At 43.9% G+C, this 23346-nt stretch overlaps 1 long non-coding RNA gene across 1 annotated transcript in view; it reads left to right on the top strand.

Annotated features, from left to right (window-relative positions):
* The window catches only part of LOC137380646 (uncharacterized), a 116222-nt gene extending 105437 nt beyond the window's left edge, over positions 1-10785 (top strand). The window contains exon 3 of the long non-coding RNA XR_010977057.1: positions 10647-10785. This is a non-coding gene — a long non-coding RNA (uncharacterized lncRNA). The remainder of the gene's footprint in view (positions 1-10646) is intronic.
* Positions 10786-23346: the final 12561 nt, after the last annotated feature.

Raw genomic sequence — 23346 nt, 5'->3', positions numbered from 1 at the left:
TCAGTTGGTAGTTTCGGAATGGGGTTTGTGGCAGGGACCAAAGACTATGCCTTCAGTCTTCCCAATATTTAATTGAAGGAAATTTCTGCTCAGCAGTTTGATAACTTAGCGACAGTGGAAGCGTCAAGGGAGGTAGTGATGAGGTAGAGCTGGGTGTCATCAGCGTACATGTAAAAACTGATGCTCTGTTTTCAGATTGTGTCATTGAGGAGCAGCATGTAGATGAGAAATAGCAGGGGGTCAAGGATAGATCCTTGGAGGATACAAGCGGTAACTGTGCAGGAGTGGAAGAGAAGCCATTGTGGGTGATACACTGGCTATGATTAGATAGATAAGAATGGAACCAGACAAATGGAGTCCCACCCACGATGGTGGAGGATCATTGGAGGAAGTTGGTGTGGTCAACTCTGTAAAAGTCTACAGACATATCGAGAATGACAAGAAGAGATAGTTTACCTTTGTCACAGTCACAAAGAATGTCATTTGTGACTTTGATATGAGCTATTTAAGCACTGTGGCAGGGGCAGTTAGGAGTTTATATTTTTTGACACTAACTTCAAAATTATGGTCTACAGAATAAAAGAGTTCCTATAGTTCCTATTTTCTCCAAAAATCTGTCATAGATCTTAATTATCCAACCAGCTGGTTAAAGTCCTCATCTGTATGATTACTGTTAGCAAGATGAATAATATGTTTTATGTTTGTTCTCAGTTAGTGCAATCATTTATAAAGCTTAACAGACTGAAAGCAGATGGCTGACCTGAATCTCATCTACAAATGTGTATTATTCTTTCTGGAATCATTTGTAACTACATTAATCCTTGCTGCCTTCCTGTAATCCCATTTGTAGCTCCAACAATTCCTTTACCCTTTATGAATTTCTGGCTCACATGACTGGATTTATTGGCTAAGATGCAAGTACCGGCGGGAAGTTGGGCGGCAAAGTCAACATCAACTGACGCTGCAGCAGGTGCTGGTGCCGTATTTAAAGGGCTGTCTGTCCTGTATTCACTGCTGCCTGCACAGGGGGGTCCTTTCCTTTACTAAGTCTGCACAGAGGAGTCCTTTCCTTGACTACTGCCTGCAACCATCTTGCTGCTGCTCCCTGACTGCTGCCTCCAACCAACAAAGGGACTGACCAGAAGGCTACAGCAAGAATGGCAGAAGAAAGACCCCGGGTGGCCCCATAGTTCAGCAATGCCTTCCTGCAGGTTCTCCTCCAGGCTGTAAGGGCAAAGCAGGAGGGCCTCCTCCCCAGGAACACAAGCAAGCTTGGATGGAAACTGCAGAGGAGGTCAGCAGCCATGGGGTCACCAGCCGAACCTGGATGCAATGCTCCAAGCACATCAATGACCTTATTTGATCTGCCGAGGTGAGTTTTCCATACCTCGTTTCCCTTTGGGCCTTGCATGTGTTACGACCGAGGCAGGAGCAATGCACTGTCAAGTCAGTCCCATCACTCGACAGGTCATAGAATATTATTAAAGTTTTATCACCTAACCGGAAAACAGACAAATGAAACATTTTATTAACCTCCCATAATAAAATACACCAAAGCAGGTAACTTTAAACAACAACAAGTTAACTATTTATTAATAAATTAAATCTTAAACACTAAGATAAATTTATGTCTAAAGACCTTATAAATTCTTATTTAACTTAACCCCCATGCACACACACACATACATTCAAAAACTATTGGTCAACTGGTTTTTTTAAAAATGTGGTTTCTTAGGAAGAAAATAAGTAACTGGGTTGTAAGTCCTGCAGGGTTACATTCCCAGTTGATGAGGTGTCCCAGAATAGAATAATCAGATGCTACTCGAAGTCTCCAGGAAAATTCGACAAAACAGTCTATGATAGATAGGCATTCAAAGTATTTCAGCTGCAGCAGGTGTCACACAGTTCATTCAATGAGGAATACAGCAATAGGTCTGCTTGCATTTTCAAACTGGCAGTCCTTCGGCAGAAACTTCACTCCAATTATGAAAATGTTCTTTCCAGGGCTTTTTCTTTCTTAGGCAAACATAGTCTGAGCTCAATGTAGATTTTCTCTGCTGAGATATAGACAGCTTCTTTTTTAGTGAGCACTCTTCATTGGGGTCCAGATCAGACTGGTTTCAGGCAGTCCCTGCACATAGTCAAATTGAAACATTACAGCACGTCTCCTGCAGTTACCTAGGGAACAGGCTGGCTGTGGCACTGTTCTCAAAGAATCTAAAAAAAATTTCTCTCTGTCATAAAGGTACACTGTTTTTAGACAAAGTCTTAAAGGCACACTGTTTTAAACAAAAAAAATAGTTCCATGACACATATAGCAACAGGAGAGATTGCGCTTGGTGGAGAGGGAGTGACCGCACAGGTGGTGTCAAGTGGATGAGGCTGAAGCACATCCAGTCACAGGCATAACTGCATCTTGGTCAGAGTCGCCCGCTGTCTTTGATGACCCCAACAAGGTCCCTCGAGAGTGACCGTATGCAGGTGGCATTCATGTGCCCCCATCATGGACTACTGGATCCCCACCAACATAGATGTTGTGCTTGTCTCCACGGGGAAGCTAACAGTCTTCCTTCTTGTGACTGCAGGAGAAGATGGCACATAATGCCAAAGAGAGGGTCAAGGCTGGCAGAGGGGTGCTGTACCTCCACATCCTCACCCTCATAGACGAGGAGGCCTTGGTGTTAGCAGGGCATCAGGGCAGCACCAAAATTGCTGATGGCGAGACGGGAGTAACAACTCAAGAGGGTGAGAGAATGAGTGGAGGGGCACAAGATGCCACTGGCACACACAAGGCATAGTGCTCATGTGACCACCACTGGACACATGGAGCTCCATAGAGGAAATGGGAAGCCCTTAACCCTTCAATGTTTCTGTTATCTCATGCAGGTAAGAACCATGCCAAAGGAAGCAGAGCTCAAGGGACCAGTGGACAGCCGGTCACCTCCGAGAAGGAGTAGGGATCCTCAGAGGGCGCAGCATCACAGCATTCCCTCTCACACTCCACCAGTACAGATTCTCTCACATCAGTGGGTGTGCATTCACAATTAGATTCAGGGTCAAAGCTGATGAGCACATCAGAGAAGCCCCCGAACAACTGATCGAGGCTTTGACAGCTGAGGCCACTGACAGTGGGAGGACTGTGGGAGGCCAGGCCCATTTGAAACCCTAGGCTGATGACATGCCTCTGGAGTTGTCTGCCACACAGCAACTGCTGGAGCTACAGAGAGAGGGGAGGGAACATCTGGCGGAGCTTTCAGAGGCTATGCACAGACGATGGAGGAGTCCATCCAGGTCATGACTGCTGCCATGTCTCTGGCATGTGTGCAGACACCTTCCTCCTTAGAGAGAATGATGATCCTCATAGCCTGATTCAGCAGACCAGTCAGTGGAGGCTGGAGATGCGCGCAGACCTGCATGCCATCGCCTTGGCCATGAGCTCAATCCAGCAGTGACAAGGCAAGAAGACGATGAGTCAACTGGATTGTCCACCAGGTCCTTGTCCTTCTCAGGTCAGCAGGAAGGTACAAGTGTGCCTTACAAGGGTGGAGGAGCATTGACTTCTGCTTCTGGGGGCTCCTCTCAGGGCATCCCTGGGGCTGGATTTCGTTCCTAGCCCGACGTTAGGTTCCGTGGCGGGGGGTGGTGGTGGTGGGGGGTGGCGGGTTGGGTATGGGGAGTTGTCGGGAGATCGGAGCGGCAGCCATCTGCCATGGAGCCTGATGGATTGTCAGGCCCGATCCTCCCAGGGACAGGGTAGCTCCGTGGTAGCACCTCCACCACTCGCCGGCGTGACAATGCTTTAAATATTGAAATTGTCCATTTGCATACATTTTAATGGAACTCACCGCGATCCTATCGGGCATTTTCAATCATCAGCTCGACGTGCGGTACTCCCGTGCCTTCACATTCCTGTTCTTGAAAAGCTGGCGCCACCAAGACGAGAGTCCTTGGTGCCTGCAAAGGTTGGTCGGTAATATCCTGCTCTTATTCATTTTTGCAGCGAACTCGGACATTTGCATTAAATTTAAGTAGGCAGAAATAAAGGGGGATTTGGAACCCTGCATCCATTAATCATGTATCGGCAAGTGGGGTGGAAGGGATGAACTCTGCATTGCTCTTTCGGCATGATGGGAGGGAAGGGGCCAACTCTGCATCTTTGGAAGTGTCTACAGGACTGGCAGCCTTTTAAAAATGGCGCCAGCTCCTGTTTCCGTCTCAGGTGACAACATTCATGCCCCGCCATCATGAGTGGGGGGGGGGGGGGGGTGGCCGCTGCGCATATGTTAATGAGCCGCCGGATGCAAGATCGCGGTGGCGTGGCGGCATGCAGCTCGTGTATGCCGGCCGCCATTTTTCTCACCCATTGCCAATCCCAGTGGCAGGAGAACAAGACTCAGCCGTTGGTGTGGACAGCGGCTTCTCAGCCCCTCTGCCAGTGGCTCGAACACATCAAGAAGGTTCCATGACAGAGGAGTGTCTTGTGTCTGTACAGGGGTCCTTCAGCATGCCGGGGCCCTCCAGGCCTCAGGCAGTCAGAGGACTGCTGCCAAGATCATCCCAAACCATGGGGCAGCAAAGTCAGCAGCCTGCCTCCACCTCAGCTGCAAGCGCAGGGGGAGCACCACGTCGGAGCACTTGTAAGAGATTTAAGAGCACCTAGCTGCACCTGGGGTTCACGGGTGAATAGAATATGGAGATGTTAAGCCTCATTTCTGTTGTGCAGCTCAAAAGCTCTTCCATGCACTGTTGCTGCTTTTCATTTCAATTCTTGCTGCCCTGTGAGATCTCATCTACACCCTTGCTCATGCAATAGGCTTGAAGTGATGGACTAAGGTGCATCCATTCAGTTCCTCAGCCTTGCCACTGTGTGCTGTGCATGCTGGCATTGGCCGATGAAGTGCAAAATGAGGGATGTGACAACAGGAATCTTTCTGAAAGTGAAAACTGGTCACAGTAAATGGCTCTGCATTAGGGCATAACAAGCCTCCCTTGCGCCTTGCCTATAGTGCAAGGGGCCCCTCATCTTCCATCATATGGTCAGCTGGCCCCTCCACATCCTCGTCGGAGGAGGAAGCATCGCGATTAGCAATGTCTTCATTATTCAACGCCTCCCCCCTCCGCAGTGCCAGTTTGTGTGGAGCACAGCCAACCACCACAATATGCAAGATCCTTTCTGGGGCCATACTGAAGAGCTCCACCAGATCAATCAAGGCACCTGACTCTCATCTTCAGAAGCCCAATGGCCTGCTCAATGGTCGTCAAGTTGACCTGTGGCTGGTATTGTACCTCTCCTCTGCATTCACGCATGGGTATCTCATGGGTGTGAGTAACCATGTCTTCAGTAGCTAACCCTCGTCTCCAAGTATGGGGGGCGGGGGGGGGGCTGGAAACGCTGTTGCATCTGGGATTGCCTAAGTATGTATGCATCATGGCTACCTCCCAGGAACCATGTACACACCTGAAGGATGCAATTTTGGTGGTTGCAGACCAGTTAAACATTGAGCGAGTGGAAGCCCTTCCTGTTGATGAAGGCCGCTGGCTGGTTCGTGGGAGCCTTGATGGCCACATGTGAGGAGTTGATGACACCTTGCATCTGGGGGAATCCAGTAATGGTGCCAAACCCAATGGCTCTCTCTCCCTGACTGTCCTGATCGGTACAGTAGTGCTCTAAGTTGCCGGCCCTCTTTAACAAGGCATTGGTCACCTCCTTGATACACCGATGAGCTGCAGACTGGGAGATCCCACACATGTTCCCAGTGGATCCCTGGAAAGAGCCAGAGGGGTTGAGAGCCATGATGATCTTCAACGCCACTGGCATTAGGTGTCCACTATCCCCTATGGGTCTCAGTTCATCCTGCAGCATGGCACAGAGATCAGTGATGGTCTCCCTGGAGAGCCACAGTTTTCGCTGACACTGCCTCATGTACATTTGGAGAATGTTCAGCCTTGGATGTTAGACTCTGTCCTGGAGATAGCCTCTTCTGTGCACAGGTGCCTGTTGGTGTGACCCTCTGTACCATTCTCTGGCATTCCCACCCTGAGGCAGGCCCTCTTGCTGGTCTTGAGGTTCCAGATGTGCCCCTGTCAGTGCCTGGATCCCTCTCCCTCTGAGCTGCCCCTCCTCGTCAAGCGGGGCCCCGAGGCCTGAGTGGATAAGGCCTGGGTGGATGAGGCCCATGGCAGATGGCCTATCTCTTATTCCTAGGTCTTCATTCCAGATGGCACCCCCAACTCCCAAACCTGTCCCTGGGACCTTTCCTTGGACCAGGTCCCACTGTCCCTACGTGACCCTGGCAACACGTCCCCATTATCCTGGTACCATCTCCCCACTTCTGCTGACGTCTGGCAGTGCCCTTTGTGCATCAACATTCCAGCCACCTCACGCTGTTTCCCTGGATGGCTTCTTGAGAGAGCCAGCACTTAGCCCCTGCTTCCTTGCTGCCTCACTTAACCAGACGGGACTCTAAAGCCCCATGGTCCTCATGCACCATCAGTAAAATATGAACTGTGCTGTAAAATTGCTGTTAATTGGCCTTTCAACTACCTTAATTGGTGTCCAACCGCCTCAATGTCTAAAGTTTACCCTCCATGAGTCCCACAATTGGTAAAATCTGGAAGCGATGTTAAGATGTTGGAATTCTGGTCAAACAAAAACTGCTTCCATTTTACGGTCCCCTCCCCCCACCCAACATCCAAACAGCCCAGTAAAAGTCCGGCCATGCTGTGGTACTTTTTGATCCTAATTAAATCATAAACAGTTACTCATTTACCTTGTTTTAGATGCTTCTCATTCCCTTTGTACAAGTCTGCACTCATAAATCACATGGTTTCTGAAACAATTTAGCCCCATCCTCCTCAGTCATGATTTGCCATTTTGTTTTAATAAAAATGTTCTAGTCGTAAGTAGATACTGATTTTGTTATTTAACTATTCCTATTTTAAATTGTAGTTAAGAATTTCCTGATTGGCCCTGTAACTTTGACGGAAGATCGGAGGAAACTCCATTTATGCTATGTGGCATCTGCTGATTGGAAGAACCCCTGAGGGCATTCCCAGCATATATGTAATTCTTTAAGTGCCAGGTATTTATACAGCTCTGTATATTTTCAGTGCTGCCATTTCTTTGCAATAAATGCTATTAAAGCATTTTTTCAACTAGTGAAAAAGATAACAAAAGTTGCTGGAATATATTAGCTGGCTTATGTTGCTGGAGATTTAATGACACTTGTGGCGGAAAAAAAACTAGCATGTAGCCTTTGACACAGTTGAACACATCATCCTTCTTGAACTCCCTTCCTTTGTTGTCCAGCTGAATGGGACTGCACTTGCCTGATTCCATGTTTATCTATCCTGTTGTAGCCAGAGAATCATCTCCTATTTCTCATCTACTCACTGCCCCTCAGTGAAAACATCCTAAAACAAATAATCAAGTTCCACATGTACGCTAACAGCACCTAGTTGTACCACACCACTACATCTCCCGACCTTCTGCTGTCTCTGCTTTATTGTACTGCTTATCCAACATCCAATAAGCATAAATTTCCTTCAACTACATATTGGGAAGACCAAAGCCATTGTCTTCAGACCTCGCCACAATACTCCTCCATGTTGAACATCACTTGGAAGAAGCACTGAGGGCAGCAAGGGCACAGAATGTATGCTATGAAGTCTAGGACTTCAATGTCAATCACCAAGAGTGGCTCAGTAGCACCACCACTGACTGAGTACCATATAGCTGCCAGATTGGACCTGCAGCAAGTGGAGAGAGTATCAATACAAGTGAACAACCTACTTGACCTCATCCTTCACCAATGTACCCATCACAGATGAAACTGTCCCACAACCAATGGATCAGATCAAATCTTTGCGGTCCTGCCACATCCAGTCATGAATGGTGGTGGACAATTAAAAAACTAACAAGAAGAGGAGGCTCCATGAACATCCCATCCTCAATGAGCCCAGCAAGTGAGCGCAAAAGATAAGGTTCCATTTACAACTGTCTTGGGCCAGAATTGCTGAGTGGATGATCCATCTCAGCCTCCTCCTAAGGAACCCAGATTCTCAGGTGCCAGTCTTCAGCCAATTCGATTCATTCCATGTGATATCAAGAAACAGCTGAATGCACAGGATACAGCAAAGGCTATGAGCCCTGACAACATCACAGTTGTAGTACTGAAGACTTGTGATTCAGAACTAGCCACGCCCCTCACCAAGCTGTTCTACTACAGCTGCAACACGGGCATCGACCCAACAATATGGAAAATTGTCTACGTATGTCTGTACAAAAAAAGCAGGACAAATCCAATCTGGCCAATTACCACCCCTTCAATCTACTCTCAATCATCAGTAAAGTGATGGAAGTTGTCGACAACAGTACTGTCAAGAGGCACTTACAGAGCAATAACCTACTCACCATTGCTCAGTTTGGGTACCATCAGGATCACACTGGTCCAGACCTCATTACAGCCTTGGATTCCAGAGGTGAGGTGAGAGTGACTGCCCTTGACATCAAGGCAGCAATTGACCGAGTATGGCATTACGCAGCCCTAGCAAAATTGAAGTCAATGGGAAGCAGGGGGAAAATTCTCCATTAGCTGGAGTCATGCTTAGCAAAAAGAAAGATAGATGTTGTTATTGGAGGCCAATCATCTCATCCCTAGGATATTGCTGCATGAGTTGCTGATAGCAGTGCCCTAGGCCCAACCATCTTCAGCTGCTTCGTCAATGACCTACCCTCCATCATTATGGCAAAAGTGGGAGGTTCACCAATTGCACAGTGTTCAGTGCCATTCACAACTCCTCAGATACCGAAACAGTTCGTGCCCGCATTCAGCAAGACCTGGACAAAATTTAGGCCTGGGCTGATAAGTGGCAAGTAACATCAATCCACACAAGTGCTAGGCAATGACCATCTCCAGCAGGAGAGAGTCTAATTACCTCCCCTTGACATTCAAAGGTATTATCATTGCTAAATCCCACACTATCAACATCCTGAAGGTCACCATTGATCAGAAACTTAACTGCAGCACTCACAAAAATACTGTGCTATGACAGCAGGTCAGAGGCTGAGAATTCTGTGACGCGTGACACACCTCTTGACTCCCCAAAGCCTTTCCACCAAGTCAGGAGTGTGATGGAACACTGTCCACTTGCCTGGATATGTACAGCTCCAAGAATACTCAAAATGCTCGACGCCATCCAGGACATGGCACCCCATCTGCCACTTTAAATATTCACTGCTCGCTGACCTACATTGGCTCCTGGTCAAGCAATGTCTTGATTTTAAAATTCTCATCCTTGTTTTCAAATCCCTCCATGGCCGTACCCCTCCCCTTCTTTGTAATCTCCTCCAGTCCCACAACCCTCCAAGCTATCAGCGCTCCTCTAATTCTGGCTTCTTGTGCAACCCTGATTTTAATCACTCCATTATTGCTGACTTTGCCTTCAGTTACTTAGGCCCTAAGCTCTGGAATTCCCTCCCTAAACTTCTCTGACTCTATCTCTCTTCACTCTTTAAAACCTACCTCTTTGACCAAGCCTTTCATCATCTGACTCAATATCTCTTCATGTGGCTCGATGTAATACTTTGTTTTATAATGCTCCTATGAAGCGCCTTGGGATGTTTAATTATTTTAAAGCAGCTATATAAATATAAGTTGTTGTTGTAAAATGCCATCCTAGATTCGATGTTCAAACCTCTGGAGTGGGTTTTGAATCCATGACCTTATAGCTCTGAAGTAAGAGAGCTACTACCGAGCCTAGCCTCAAAAATGGCAGAGGGGGAAAATAAATGACTTTAACAAAAATTGGCTAGGTAATGTGGGTGACTTAGAAACTAGTTTGGAGCGACTGAAACAAGGAATCGTCAGAACAGGTGAGCTCAACACCTGGCAAAAACATTTTCAACATTTTGTTGTGAAAATCAGTATGAAACAAAATCCTCATATTAAATTGGCTGCAGCATGTCTGAAGAGAAAGGACTCGAAAAACAACACATTGTAGAAAGTCACACAGGAAAGGATAGATAACCATAGCAACAAGAATGAGTCCAGGCTGGCTAAAGATCATTTCAAGCACCTGCATATGTTGGGTTGTGGGCACAGCAAGAGAGGAAACATGTGAAGTGTCAATCAATCATGTGTTATATTTATAGGGACCTATTGTTGACAAGCCACCTTCCCCAAGGTGTAGTTCAATGTTAAAAAGGGCTTTTAAATTTTAGACTAAATTCAGAAAGAAAAGATAGAGCTCCACCATGACCATTTCAACCTTGCCTTTCGCTTCCTGGCATCACCATCTTACCTTACACTTTCCTGACTGCTCGCTAACTCAGAGCTTCATGCCTCATCCAGGTTTACAAATGCCTGTGAAGCCAATAACCAGGCTGCATAAGAAAACTTTGCTACACTACAATGGTATCTATCCAAATGCTTAAACCATATAGTGAATGGCAGCATAGTAGCTTGGTTAGTAATCTAGTAGCCTTGTCTAATGATCTTGAAAAATGAGTTCAAATCGCAACGAGGTAGCTGATGAATTTAAGTTCAGGTAACAAATAAAAGTCTGGAATTATAATGCTAATGTCAGTATTGATGACCAATTAACTATTAGTGGAATAACCCATCTGGTTTACTGATGTTCTTCAGGGAAGAAAATCTACCATCCTTACCCAATCTGTGACTTCAGACCCATGGCAATGTGGTTGTCTCTGAAATGGCCAAGCAAACCATTCATTTAAGGGCAATTAGGGATGCTGACATTGGAACTGATGCCCACATCCTGTGAATGAACAAAAAAATGCCACGTGTGAGTATATAACTTTCATCATGAGATTAGTATAAGATCGACAGTAGATTTATGTAAGGTTCTGCATTTTACAAATTCAAAAGTTATTGATAAGGCAATTTTAATTTGTGCATAAACCCAAGATATTGTTTAGATTCTAATGTCAATTTTTTAATGTTATAAATTATTTTCTTTATAAAGCCATTGTATGTGTCTGAAGTTTCTTTAGGAAAAAGAGTCCATTAAGTTAAAATAAAATTAAATCACATGGAGATAAAAAGCCAATTCCCCAAATTAAAGTGCAGAATCACATTGCACCTTTTTGCTCCGACAGCGTGAATGGGGAGATCAGAGGTGATAGCTTCATAAAATAAAAAGATCAGATATTAAGCTTTTAAAAAAGGGAAATAGTAGCAAATGTTTTGAAAGGAGTGGGAATAATGTCAGAGGTCAGCAGGAGATTGACAATGTCAACATGCATGAGTTCAAGAGCAAAAAATTGAAAAATCAGTAGCTGCTGTGGGGTAGGAGGGAGGCATGCAGCAGCAGCTGATGGGCTCCATCTAGGCCGTGATCTTATTTAAGCATTTAAGTCTCCTGGAGAGATAGGAGAGAAGGTGCAGAGTTTCTGAGGGTCTGTGGAGGACTGAGTAGAGGGTTAAACCATGTGGGGAGCTGGGGATAGTTCGATACGGGTTGGCCTGATTTTAAAAACAAGCACTCCTTGAGCTAGTCATATTTAATATCAGGGAAGAATGGAACATTTGGAAGAAGACTGTTAGGACAGATGGTTTGTGGTGAAGAGGAATATGGGGATGTTCTTACAGAAAGAACTGAAATTCAGGACACCACCTGTTACTGTAAAACTAGTCAAAGAGCAGAAGTTCTAGCCATTTCTGAACTTCCTAATTTTTTCAGCTTGCCAAATCAAGCTATTGTTTTTCTTTCTGTTTTGTTCCTGACTCAGGCTGCCTTTAATGGATCAAGTTCCACAGAGAAACAAAGTACGTGGAACGTGCAGTTGGATAAAACATGTTGTGAAGAAACAGAGGATGGAGCAATGGCTCGAGACAGTGCAGGTAGGACAATCATCATAAAGATAAAGCTGAGGAGATCAAGATAGACACACATTTCAGCAAATAAATAAGAAAAATTTACTGGAATAGACTCAGAGGAGATTGGAAGCACATCAACTCATTACAAGAAGCTAAGAGGCCAAAACATTCAGCTCAGGAGAGATCACATAAAGTTGGGAAAGTGAAACAGGATGCCAAATAAAAATAATACACTGGAGAAGGGAAAATAAACTAAAAGCAGCTGTAGGAGAGAGCAAAAATGAGTAGCACAAATATTACCTACCCCTATGTCTTTGTAATTGCAGTAAGAGTGTGGGAGGTGATGATTATTGTCAACAGCAAGGAGTGTCAGACCAGTTAGAATGTGATTTGTGTACAGAATAAAGCTGCATCTATACTATAAGAACAAATTACTTTAAGCCCAGCTTCCGAAGAGCACCTCCTGGTGAACTAGTTTGCCAATTTCATTTCCCTCACAAATCATCCTTCCAAATAAGGTTGTCAATTTGACATCCTGATTTGTGCTAACTAACTGGCAATTTATTCTGTAATAACTGGAAATGTCTTCTTCACCCAAGAACCTGTCAAGCTCCTTTTTAACGGATTATGGTGAATCCCTACGCACCATATGTTGAGGGAACCAGTTCCAAAAGCCGATGGCTCGCTGGAAAATCTATATTTCCTGCATCTAAGCTAATTTAATGCGTATGAATAAATTTTCATCTTCACTGCCTGGGAGATAATCTGGCAAAGCAGATCACCCACCTGTTATGGAACCTGTCCAATCTTTATTCCATCTTTGCCAGGCCGTAAAGATAAAAATGTACCCCAATGTTTTATTTGCACACCTTCTCGTCTTATATCCCCGACCATTTCAAATGGCATATCCAATTCAAGTGAGTTCAATCCTCCATTGGTATTAAAAAAATCTCTATTATGTCCTTTCTACGTCATTGGCACAGACTTCTAAACAGTCAATTTGTGCCAGATTTGCGGCAATGAGCCAGAAAGAAGTGTGGTCAGCTCGCTTAAATATCCAATGGTGTTTCTGTTACAAAATTCCCATCTAAAACAGAAGTAATGTGCTGGGGGTATTTGGAAACTGGAGTGCAGCCTTTCAAAAGCCATGTCTGGGAAACAACTGGTAAGTAGGAAAGGAACACAAGAAATAGGAGCAGGAGTTGGCTATTCGGCCCTTCGAGCCTTCAACACTTCAGGAAAATCTTTTGCTCACTGAGCTGACCAAAACTGGATGACTCATGTTCATTCAACCAAAGAAGGAACAAGGGCATTGGAAAGAGGAACAAAAGAAGAGCACTCTATTTTAATGAGACCAATGTCTAAACCCTTCTTACACCAAGATTCAGCAAATGAGAAAGAGAGAGGGAAAGAGATTTCCCTGGATGGAAACTGCAAGAAAGGTCTTATGCCATCTGCGGGGAGGTTGTGCTGGTACAGAGTAGTGCCCAGAACTATAAATCCATGCACCAAAAAAAGTTCAACGACCTGCCTAAGGCAAGCAAGGTAACTCTCCAGCCATTCTCCCATTTCTTCCTTGGGCACCCTAGGCACCAACAAATGGTTCACCCTCTAAAGTAAAAAACTACATGGCTAATCATTTACACAGCACCCTGGTTAAGTATAAGTATAAAAGTATATGTCACCACTTTCGTAGCAGCAGTCACTTGCATGCAACACTCCTTCCTACACCTTCAAAAGTGACTCCATCACATCACTTACATCAGCTGTCTGATGCCAGCTGGAAGATTCTCCTGAGATGTTAGCCTTTCCCTAACTCATTTAATCTTGTTGCTGAACAAAGTGTCACACAATGTATGACAGAGACAGGGCATCAAAGTGGTCATCCCCAACTGTAAGGGAGCAGACTGAGGAACTACTGGACAGTCACACTGCTTTAACCTAAGGAGAGGATAGGTTTGGGGGCACAGTGCAGGCACCAGTGGGTGTAAACATACACAGTAAATGCAATAGTCCTGTGACGCAGCATGCAGCCATAGACTTCCACATATTTCTCAGTCTCCAAAACCAATTCCATGTAGAATTCTTACAGCTGGCAATAACGAGAAATACTCAATCCTAAAGTGAAAGATGAGAGTTCTAACTCAGTCTGCTTTCCAGGTGGTCCCCAAATCTAAATTTTCCTCTGTTGGTCCTCAAAATAAGTTTGATAATCAGCTACAAACACAAGCTGTATGAAATTTATTGTGTTCCTGAATACAAAACATGCAAAAATAAGAAACAAATGCCGACAAGTAATTTAGAAAAAACTCTGAGAAATTGTTCTCTGACTCCCTAAGGTAATCATGCAAATGTCAAAAAAAAAGAACACAGCGTAGACTGAGAGTAAGAATTTTAGCACCTTTCAACAAGATTGAAGACTACTTCACTCATCTTTCACCTACAATAAAATAAAGGCAGAGCAATAAAAAAATTGTATACTGACTGGATCAAGCAGCTATAAATTACACCCACATTTAAACTCATCCCTTTCACATCTTGACAGATGCAGATGTAATGATGATTTGCCATTTTTAAACATATCCTGGTATTAAACTACAACCTCTTTGGCCCCCACTCAGGGTTTGATGTGCTTTGCATTACTGACACTCTAGCAGTTAGTCTGCTGGGATTTTTTTTTAATCGCTATGTCATTGATGTCACTTTAATTGGTTGCTGATGAGTTATGTCCATTTTCTTTCACTAGAACTCTTCCCATGAATGTTTCATTTCTGAGGAGGCATTTAAAATGTTGTGATTGACTCCCACACACCGTATGTCTACTTGGGTTGTGTTTGTGCATGTTTGTTCCAAAGATTCACCTACAACGTTTCACAATTTCTTGTCGCCAGCAATTTTCAAAGAATCGTTTCGAAGAGCGACATTTTTATTAACCTTGCTTTGTTTTCCCACTGCTAATCAATATTTTTTAGTTTCCATTCTGGGCAGAGAGTAGTGTGCATTTATATGACTCACATCAATTCATTGCTTTCATTAATGTCATTGGGTCAAATTTCTAGGATGCTGTACTCTTCACTCAATGGGACAATATATCACACATAGAGCCATTAAAATCACAGGACTGGAGTTTCTGCACAGCAAAGATTGCAAAATTTTAAGTGCAAAATATGTTCAGTGCAAATTGAGTTTCCACAATCTTCTGCATTAGGCTAAAAGCATTGGGCTAAAATGCCCACAAAACTAGCCACCCCCAGACTGAATTAATCATCATTGTAAGTTTCCGCTAATTGCACTCGTTTTGCAGGCCTTCGGGGAGGCTCTAAAAATTAAGCTTTTTTTTAGGCACAAGGACACTAAAAGACCCATTTTAAACATTTTTGAAAGTAATGTTTTAATTTACAAAAAAACTGACAGCTGTACACCAACATAACTAACAAATGGCTCTGTATACTTTTTTAAAGTAATTTTCAGTTCCTTAAAATCAGGTTACCGACAGGTGGTGGACTAGACACACTGATTAAAATTTTCTTTTTTGTGACAAACCCATTTTCAGCTATATTAATCAAACAGCACCAAGTTACTACTCTTAAATATATCAAGGAATATTTTTCAAGCAAAAAAAAAACTTTCTAAAATGTTGCCTGACTGCGCTTGTTCGTGGCAAACTTTATTTTTGGCACGATGCAAATAAGTTTGAATGGAAGCTTGAGAAAATAAAACACTTCTCCAAACTAGTGCAATTTTGGGTGTACTTTGAGCCCAGATTGCTGATTACATCCAGAGTGGATACTCTACCCCTCGTGTCAATTTTGCGACCCACATTCCCATTGAGCAAGGTGCTATGGCAAGTGAAGGTTTGGGGCTTTTAGAAGGCCTCAAAGTAACTCATGGGAGGACTCAACAAGTATGAATTTCACTGAGGCATAAAATATTGAATTTCCCAGTGAAGCCCAGAAACTCCTCCCAACACATCTCCCTTATGTAGGGGGCACAGGTGGATGATCATATTCTGGTCCTTCCCCATGTCGGACAGAAATGCAACTTACACCCTCTCCAGCCCAGGGAATTTCAGGGTCTGTATTTCTATCAGAGATTGATTTTGTTCAGTTGCATCACATTTGTTTTCCATCGTTTTGAGTATGAACATTGTTGGGATAATGTATCTTTTAACGTTTGCTAGATATGAATGGTGCTTGGCTGGTTGGTTCTGTTTTATTCTGTATACATTTTATTTTTAGCATCTGCTCAAATTCTAGTCTGCTTTTATAGAAAGACAATCAAAATTTGCCAGTTTCCTTACTGTCAGAAGCCCTGCCGCCTTGCAGCGTTAAATGTGTTGGGGTCTGAATGACATCATCGGATGTCAACCTTTGAATCTCAGTGAGACCCTCACCTGCCTGTGGCAAGGTCCTTACAGGCTGCCAACAACATGCCTGTTAAAATTGCACAGCGCATGTGTTCAGTGCAGATCCAGTGAGTATCACGCCACCTATATTCTAACCCACAGATGCCTTGTTCAGAATCACAGAATAATACAGTGCAGAAGAGGCCCTTCAGCCCATCGAGTCTGCACCAATGCATTAAAACACCTGACCTGTCTACCTAATCCCATTTGCCAGCACTTGGCCCGTAGCCTTGAATGTTATGACGTGCCAAGTGCTCATCCAGATACTTTTTAAAGGATGTGAGGCAACCTGCCTCTACCACCCTCCCAGGCAGGGCATTCCAGACCGTCACCACCCTCTGAATAAAAAAGTTCTTCCTCAAATCCCCCTTCAACCTCCCGCCCCTCACCTTAAACTTGTGACCCCTCGTAACTGACCCTTCAACTAAGGGGAACAGCTTCTCCCTATCCACCCTGTCCATGCCCCTCATAATCTTGTACACCTCGATCAGGTCACCCCTCAGTCTTCTCTGCTCCAGTGAAAACAACGCAAGCCTATCCAACCTCTCTTCATAGCTTAAATGTTCCATCCCAGGCAACATCCTGGTGAATCGCCTCTGCACCCCCTCCAATGCAATCACATCCTTCCTATAATGTGGCGACCAGAATTGCACACAGTACTTCAGCTGTGGCCTTACCAAAGTTCTGTACAACTCCAACATGACCTCCCTGCTTTTGTAATCTATGCCTCAATTGATAAAGGCAAGTGTCCCATATGCCTTTTTCACCACCCTATTAACCTGCCCTTCTGCCTTCAGAGATCTATGGACAAACACGCCAAGGTCCCTTTGTTCCTCGGAACTTCCCAGTGTCAGGCCATTCATTGAATACTTCCGTGTCACATTACTCCTTCCAAAGTGTATCACGTCACACTTTTCAGCGTTAAATTCCATCTGCCACTTTTCTGCCCATTTGACCATCCCGTCTATATCTTCCTGTAACCCAAGACACTCCACCTCACTGTTAACCACTGGGCCAATTTTTGTGGTCATCCACGAACTTACTGATCCTACCCCCCACATAGTCATCTATGTCGTTTATATAAATGACAAACAATAGGGTACCCAGCACAGATCCCTGTGGTGCGCCACTGGACACTGGCTTCCAGTCACTAAAACAGCCGTCTGTCATCACTCTCCGTCTTCTACAGCGAAGCCAATTTTGAATCCACCTTATCAAGTTACCTTGTATCCCATGTGCATTTGCTTTCTTGATAAGTCTCCCATGTGGGACCTTGTCAAAGGCTTTGCTGAAATCCATGTAAACTACATCAACTGCACTACCCTCATCTACACACCTGGTCACATGCTCAAAAAATTCTCTACAGATCTGGTCACATGCTCAAAGAATTCAAAATATATTCAAAATACCACAAAATACCCAAAAATGAGTATCACGCCACCTATCTTCTCGCCCACAGATGCCCCGTTCTCATCAGGAATGGGGGGAGAGGAGTGCTAAAATCAGGGCTTTGGTTTTATTTTAAATAGTCAATATTCTCTCTTCAGGAAGAACATATTGGCCTAGGAGGGGGTTGCATGTACATTCACCAAAATGATAGGGCTAAAAGGGTTAAATTATGAGGATAGAATGCACAGACTAGGTTTGTATTCCCTTGAGTACAGAAGATTAAGGAGTGATCTAATTAAGGTGTTTAAGAGAGAAGCTATTTCCTCTGGCGGAGGAGGCCAGATCAAAATGACTTAACCTCAACATTAGAGCTAGTCCATTCAAAGGTGATCCCAGGAAGCATTGCTTCACACAAAGGGTAGTGGAAATCTGGAACTCTCCCCCCCCCAAAAAAAAAACCTGTTGAGGCTGGGACAATTGAAAATTTCTAAACTGACATTGATAGATTTTTGTTGGATAGGGGTATTAAAGGATAAAGAAATAAGGTGGGTAGATGGAGTTCAGATACAAATTAGCTATGATCTAACTGAATGTCAGAACAGGTTCGAGGGGGCTGAATGGTCTACTGCTGTTTCTGTGTTGTTACTTGCATTATTCCATTATTTAACCTGGAACTTTTTAAATAGGATTCTTCAAAAGAAAACAGATCCTGGACTATTCCTATGTAATTTTTCCTGTTACAGATGTCTCCAGGATCACAGAAAACACACTGGCTATGTATGCTGATGCTGTCCACTTGGACATAATATTTCAATTCAAATTATTTTTCATAAAAATGCTTTTCTTCTCTTCCACACCACCCACGGGAAAGTCAGTGTTTGGTTTATGGAAATGAGGATGATTCATAGGGCAGGTGTTCAACAGAGCATCTCTGCTCATAAAAAAGGTTTATAATAACTTACCGCAGCAGATTCATTAGAGTCAGAAAGCAGGAACATTTGATTCAAAAAGAAACTCAGCAAAGCAGACTAACATTCCAATTAATGTCACCCTAATCCACCATCCTTAATGTTACCACAAATTTGTTAATCACGATTATGATAATTGAGAAGATTTACAATGAAGAGAAAAGATATTTCTGATAAAAGATTAGTGCACTATGCAATATGTTGACCCTAAATGATTTGTCTAGGGTTCCAAACCACTGAAAGCTACCTAACATTTTTATAACAAGTTCTGTTTGAGAAATGTGACAGCCCTTGCTATACAAAGCTAGCATATTCCTGCCACAATGCTATTAGATTATCTATTTTCTGTCAAACCAGTGATAAAGAAAGTTGACTATTCTCATTTATTTTTCCACAAGAAGAAAGGGAGGGGTAGTACGAATGTGAAAAGCATCCTGCCTGAGGCTGGAAGCTATCCACTGTCCTCTCGTGATCCTGTCAATGTGAACATGTGAACTGATGCGTAATAATGATAATATATTCATGTTTGTATATTGTGCCTTACAGATCTAGAGGATGCATTTTTCTATTGTATGATTATGGACATTGCAAACTTCAGGGCCAAATTTCCCCTTTGAGAACATTGTAGCACGATGCATTTGGAAGCTCTTATCTCTCTCACAGCAGGCTGTGTTTCAAAGCCTTTTTTTGGTCCCTCTACACTTGAGGGGCATTTTTTCCTGCAGAAATTTTGTGTCATGTCTGACAGCATTGCTGAAAGAAGCAGGTTCTCCCACTTTGATGATGACAGCATAAAAATCTTGTACGGGAATTGGAGCGCAGGAGAAATGTGCTGCTTCCCTGCCTTGGCCATAAAGCTTCCAAGGTTTGTGGGCAGAGAAGAATGGCATGAGGTAGCTGACACCTCGGCCCAAACCAATCCACCATTCTAAGACAGAGCAAAGTCCTTCTGAGGCCCAAATGGGCCAATAACCGGCTCACAGATGCTCAGTTTGGGTTTCACCAAGACCACCTGGCTCCAGACCTCATTAAAGCTTTGGTCCAAACATGGGCAAAGGCCGAATTCCAGCCATGAGGTGAGAGTGACTGCCCTTGACATCAATGCAGCATTTAACCAAGTGTGGTACCAAGGAGCCCTATTAGAATTGTAGTAGAAGCCAGTAGGAATCAGTGGGAAAACTCTCCACTGGCTGGAGTCATATCTAACACAAGGAAGATGATTGTGGTTGTTGGAAGCCAATCATCTCAGCCACAGGACACTGCTGCAGGAGCTCCTGAGGACAGTGTCCTAGGCCCAACCATCTTTACCTCCCCTCTAAGGTCTGAAGTGGGAATGTTCACTGATGATTACATAGTGTTCAGTTCCATTCACAACTCCTCAGATACTGAGGCAGTCCATGCCTGCATGCAGCAAGACATAGACAACATTCAGGCTTGAGCTGATAGGTGGCAAGTAACATTCACACCACATAGTGCCAGGCAATGACCAGCTCCAACAAGAGAGATTCTAACTGTCTTGCCTTGACATTGAATGGCATTACCATTGCTGAATGCCCCACCATCAACATGCTGGGGGTTACCATTGACCAGAAACTTAACTGGACCAACTATATAAATACTGTGGCTACAGGAGGAGGTCTGAGGCTGGGAATTTTGTGGTGAGTAACTCTCCTCATGATTCCCCAAAGTCCTTCCACCATCTACAAGGCACAAGTCAGGAGTGTGATGGAATACTCTCAACTTGCCTGGATGAATGCAGCTGTAATAACACTTAAGAAGCTCGACACTATCCAGGACAAAGCAGCCCACTTGATCGGCATCCCATACACCACATTAAACATTTACTCCCTCCACCACCGGTGCACAGTGGCAGCAGTGTGTACCATCTCCATGATGCATTGCAGCAACTGGCCAAGGCTTCTCCAACAGCACTTTCCAAACCCACAACCTGTTCCACCTAGAAGGACAAGGGCAGCAGGTGCATGGGAACACCACCATCTACAGCTTCCCCTCCAAGTCATGCACCATCCTGACTTGAGTTTACATTACTATTCTTTCATAATTGCTGAGTCAAAATCCTGGAACTATCTCCCTAAGCACCACTGTAGGAGTGCGTTCACCACATAACTACAGCAGTTCAAGAAAGCAGCTCACCATTATCTTCTTAAGGGCAACTAGGAGTAAGCAAGTGACACCTAGATCCCATGAATGAATCATCATCATTTAGGCTGTATTTATCCACTATTGGATGTAGCCCTCCTCATGCCTTTTTCATTTATCTCTACCCCTTGCTGTTCTCGCCCATGTGTTTCCTAGGTATGATATTATGGCATCTCTCCATCTTCTTGGTCTCTCCATTCTTCTTTTTCTTGTTCTTGGCAGCCAATCCATTAGTCTTTTTGTCTACTTATTGTTTCTTCCAGCAACATGCCCAGTCCATCTCCATTTGGAAACCCATGAATGAATAAATAATTTAAAAAAAGAAGACAAAGGGGGAGAAATTTCTAACATTGCTAGAAGCAGCGTCACATGAATGAATTTCACCCCCAAAGATTTATTTGATTAGAGCAGGTAATTGATCCCCTCCAGTTTGAGGCCTTCAGACAACCTCAGACTGAGACACCAGGCTTCAATTGGCATGAGTTCTGCTGAGGTCTTTAGGGGCATAAAGAGAACAATCTCCTGGGCAACTCAGCACAACATGTCCACTTGAGATGGAAGTATGGGTAACGGATCAGCCCACGATTTCCTTACTGTGTAAATTGTAAGAAAATTCTCCCATTTGTGTCACATCAGTGTGACAGTGCTACACTGTAGCCAGAATTGTAAGTAGGAGTAAAATCAGTTGGCAACTGAATATTTTTTATTTTTACAAAGGAAATTAATCAGTAGACTGTTAGGCTTCAGTGAATATCTGTTGCCAAGATTTACAATTAATGCCAAGTATCGACTTATTGTGTCATCAGTTTAAGTTTGCCAATTTGCCATCATAATACATGATTGATTTTTTTAAATGTTCAGTTGAATATCACCTATAATTATTGTTTTAACTTTTTGGCTGTAACTAACGTTTATGCGAGGATGTTAATTCATCATCCTCCTTCATGTCATGAGTAGCATAGCAAATAGTATAATGATCAATTTGATAGGTTACACTGATATGAAGCAGAGATTTAAAGCTATACCCAATGGTCCTGAGATTGGTGGGAACCTTCAAACATTTCAGGGGACTAGAATCACTCCATCTAGCACAGAATTCCAATGTGGCTAGATGGTCTGCAGTGTAGACTCTACATGCACAAGGCATAAGGCAAGTTGACGGTATTAAGGAGAAAATAAAAGGAATTACAGGAATGTGGAATATGGTGCCCCTATCCCCAGAAGAAAAAGATGCATTATATCAGAGAGAAACAAAGAATTTGCTAAGTTTCATGTAACATCCTAATGGCTTTTTCTGTACTGCAGCTGTTAATGTTCCGTATAGAACCTGACAAACATGGTGTAGCTGCTAAAACATATTAACAATGATGGTTAGTTCCAGTAAGTTCAGCATTAACCAGGGAAAGAAATGATCCTCTGTGTAAAAATATGTTGGTTCTATATATTTCTCAGGGTGAAAAATTCACCAGTGACATCAGACGAAGCTTACATCATGTAGGGCAATGCTTTTTGGCTTTTGGTAATTTTATCACCACTTATCACCAATTGGAAAATAGCACCTCAGAGAGTTAGGATACTTTATTGGTATTGCAGCTATTACATGCTTTCAGATGTGGGTTTTAACACAATAGTAAGCATTAGCTGTGAGGGAATAAAGAAAAGCCTAGTTCAGTCAGTTACTGGGAGCAGATACATTAACATTAACTGATCTGTGATTTTGAAATATCTTAAACTCTTTGCACCACTGGTACTATGAATTGCAATCCAGGTAGGTTTAATACTGTGCACAGTCTTAAGCCGGAGCTGCACATCGATTTTTTTTTTAAAAGACAACATTTTCAATAAGAAATTACTTTTTAAATCTTAGTGATGCATTACACTGCATCATGAAACAATACAAATGATACTTCCTGACATGATGTGTTGTTCAATTTATGTAACTGCATTGTTCGTAATTTGCAAGATTTCTGTGAGCTAAATCAATTATATTGCTCTGAAATTCTGTCGAGGTTCTCTCAGTCTCTGGCTGTAACTACAGTGGGAGAGCAATGCAATATCAGAGCCTATAGGCTGAATTTTACCTGCCCCTCGACGCCACGGATCGCAGCACAGGGGCCAGAAAATTCTCGACCCGCGATGTCAAGAAGGGCCTGCCACAAATTACCAGCGGCGGAGGGACCTCAGTGCGGCCCCCCACCACCCCCCGCCACATGGTGGCACCCCAACTGCAATATGTTAAACGGTACTTACCTCTGCAGATTAAGCAGCCCGCCGCCTCTCCATGGACACCTCTGCATTTTTTGCTGAACGGGTGGCCGTCACGTGCTGTCCCGTTCGTGATTTGAAAAGTCGGCGGGTCCAGAGAGGCAGAAGGTTTTGGGGCAGAAGGTAAGTTCCTTTTCAGGGGTCTCACTCTGCATTTTTAAAGGGAGAAGGGAGGGGGGAATTACAGGGCTCTCACTCAGCATACCGGAAGGGAGGAGGGAGGGGGTCTTGGATTACTGGAGGGAAAGCACGGCAGGCATGAAGGGAGGTGCTGTGAACCTTCTCTCAGTAAACAATGTACGCTCTGTGTTTATTCATG

The sequence above is a fragment of the Heterodontus francisci genome, chromosome 20 (assembly GCF_036365525.1).
Source record: "Heterodontus francisci isolate sHetFra1 chromosome 20, sHetFra1.hap1, whole genome shotgun sequence".
Taxonomy (NCBI): Eukaryota; Metazoa; Chordata; class Chondrichthyes; order Heterodontiformes; family Heterodontidae; genus Heterodontus; species Heterodontus francisci.
Note: the sequence above shows the minus strand (reverse complement) of the source record. Positions and strands in the feature narration are given on the sequence as shown.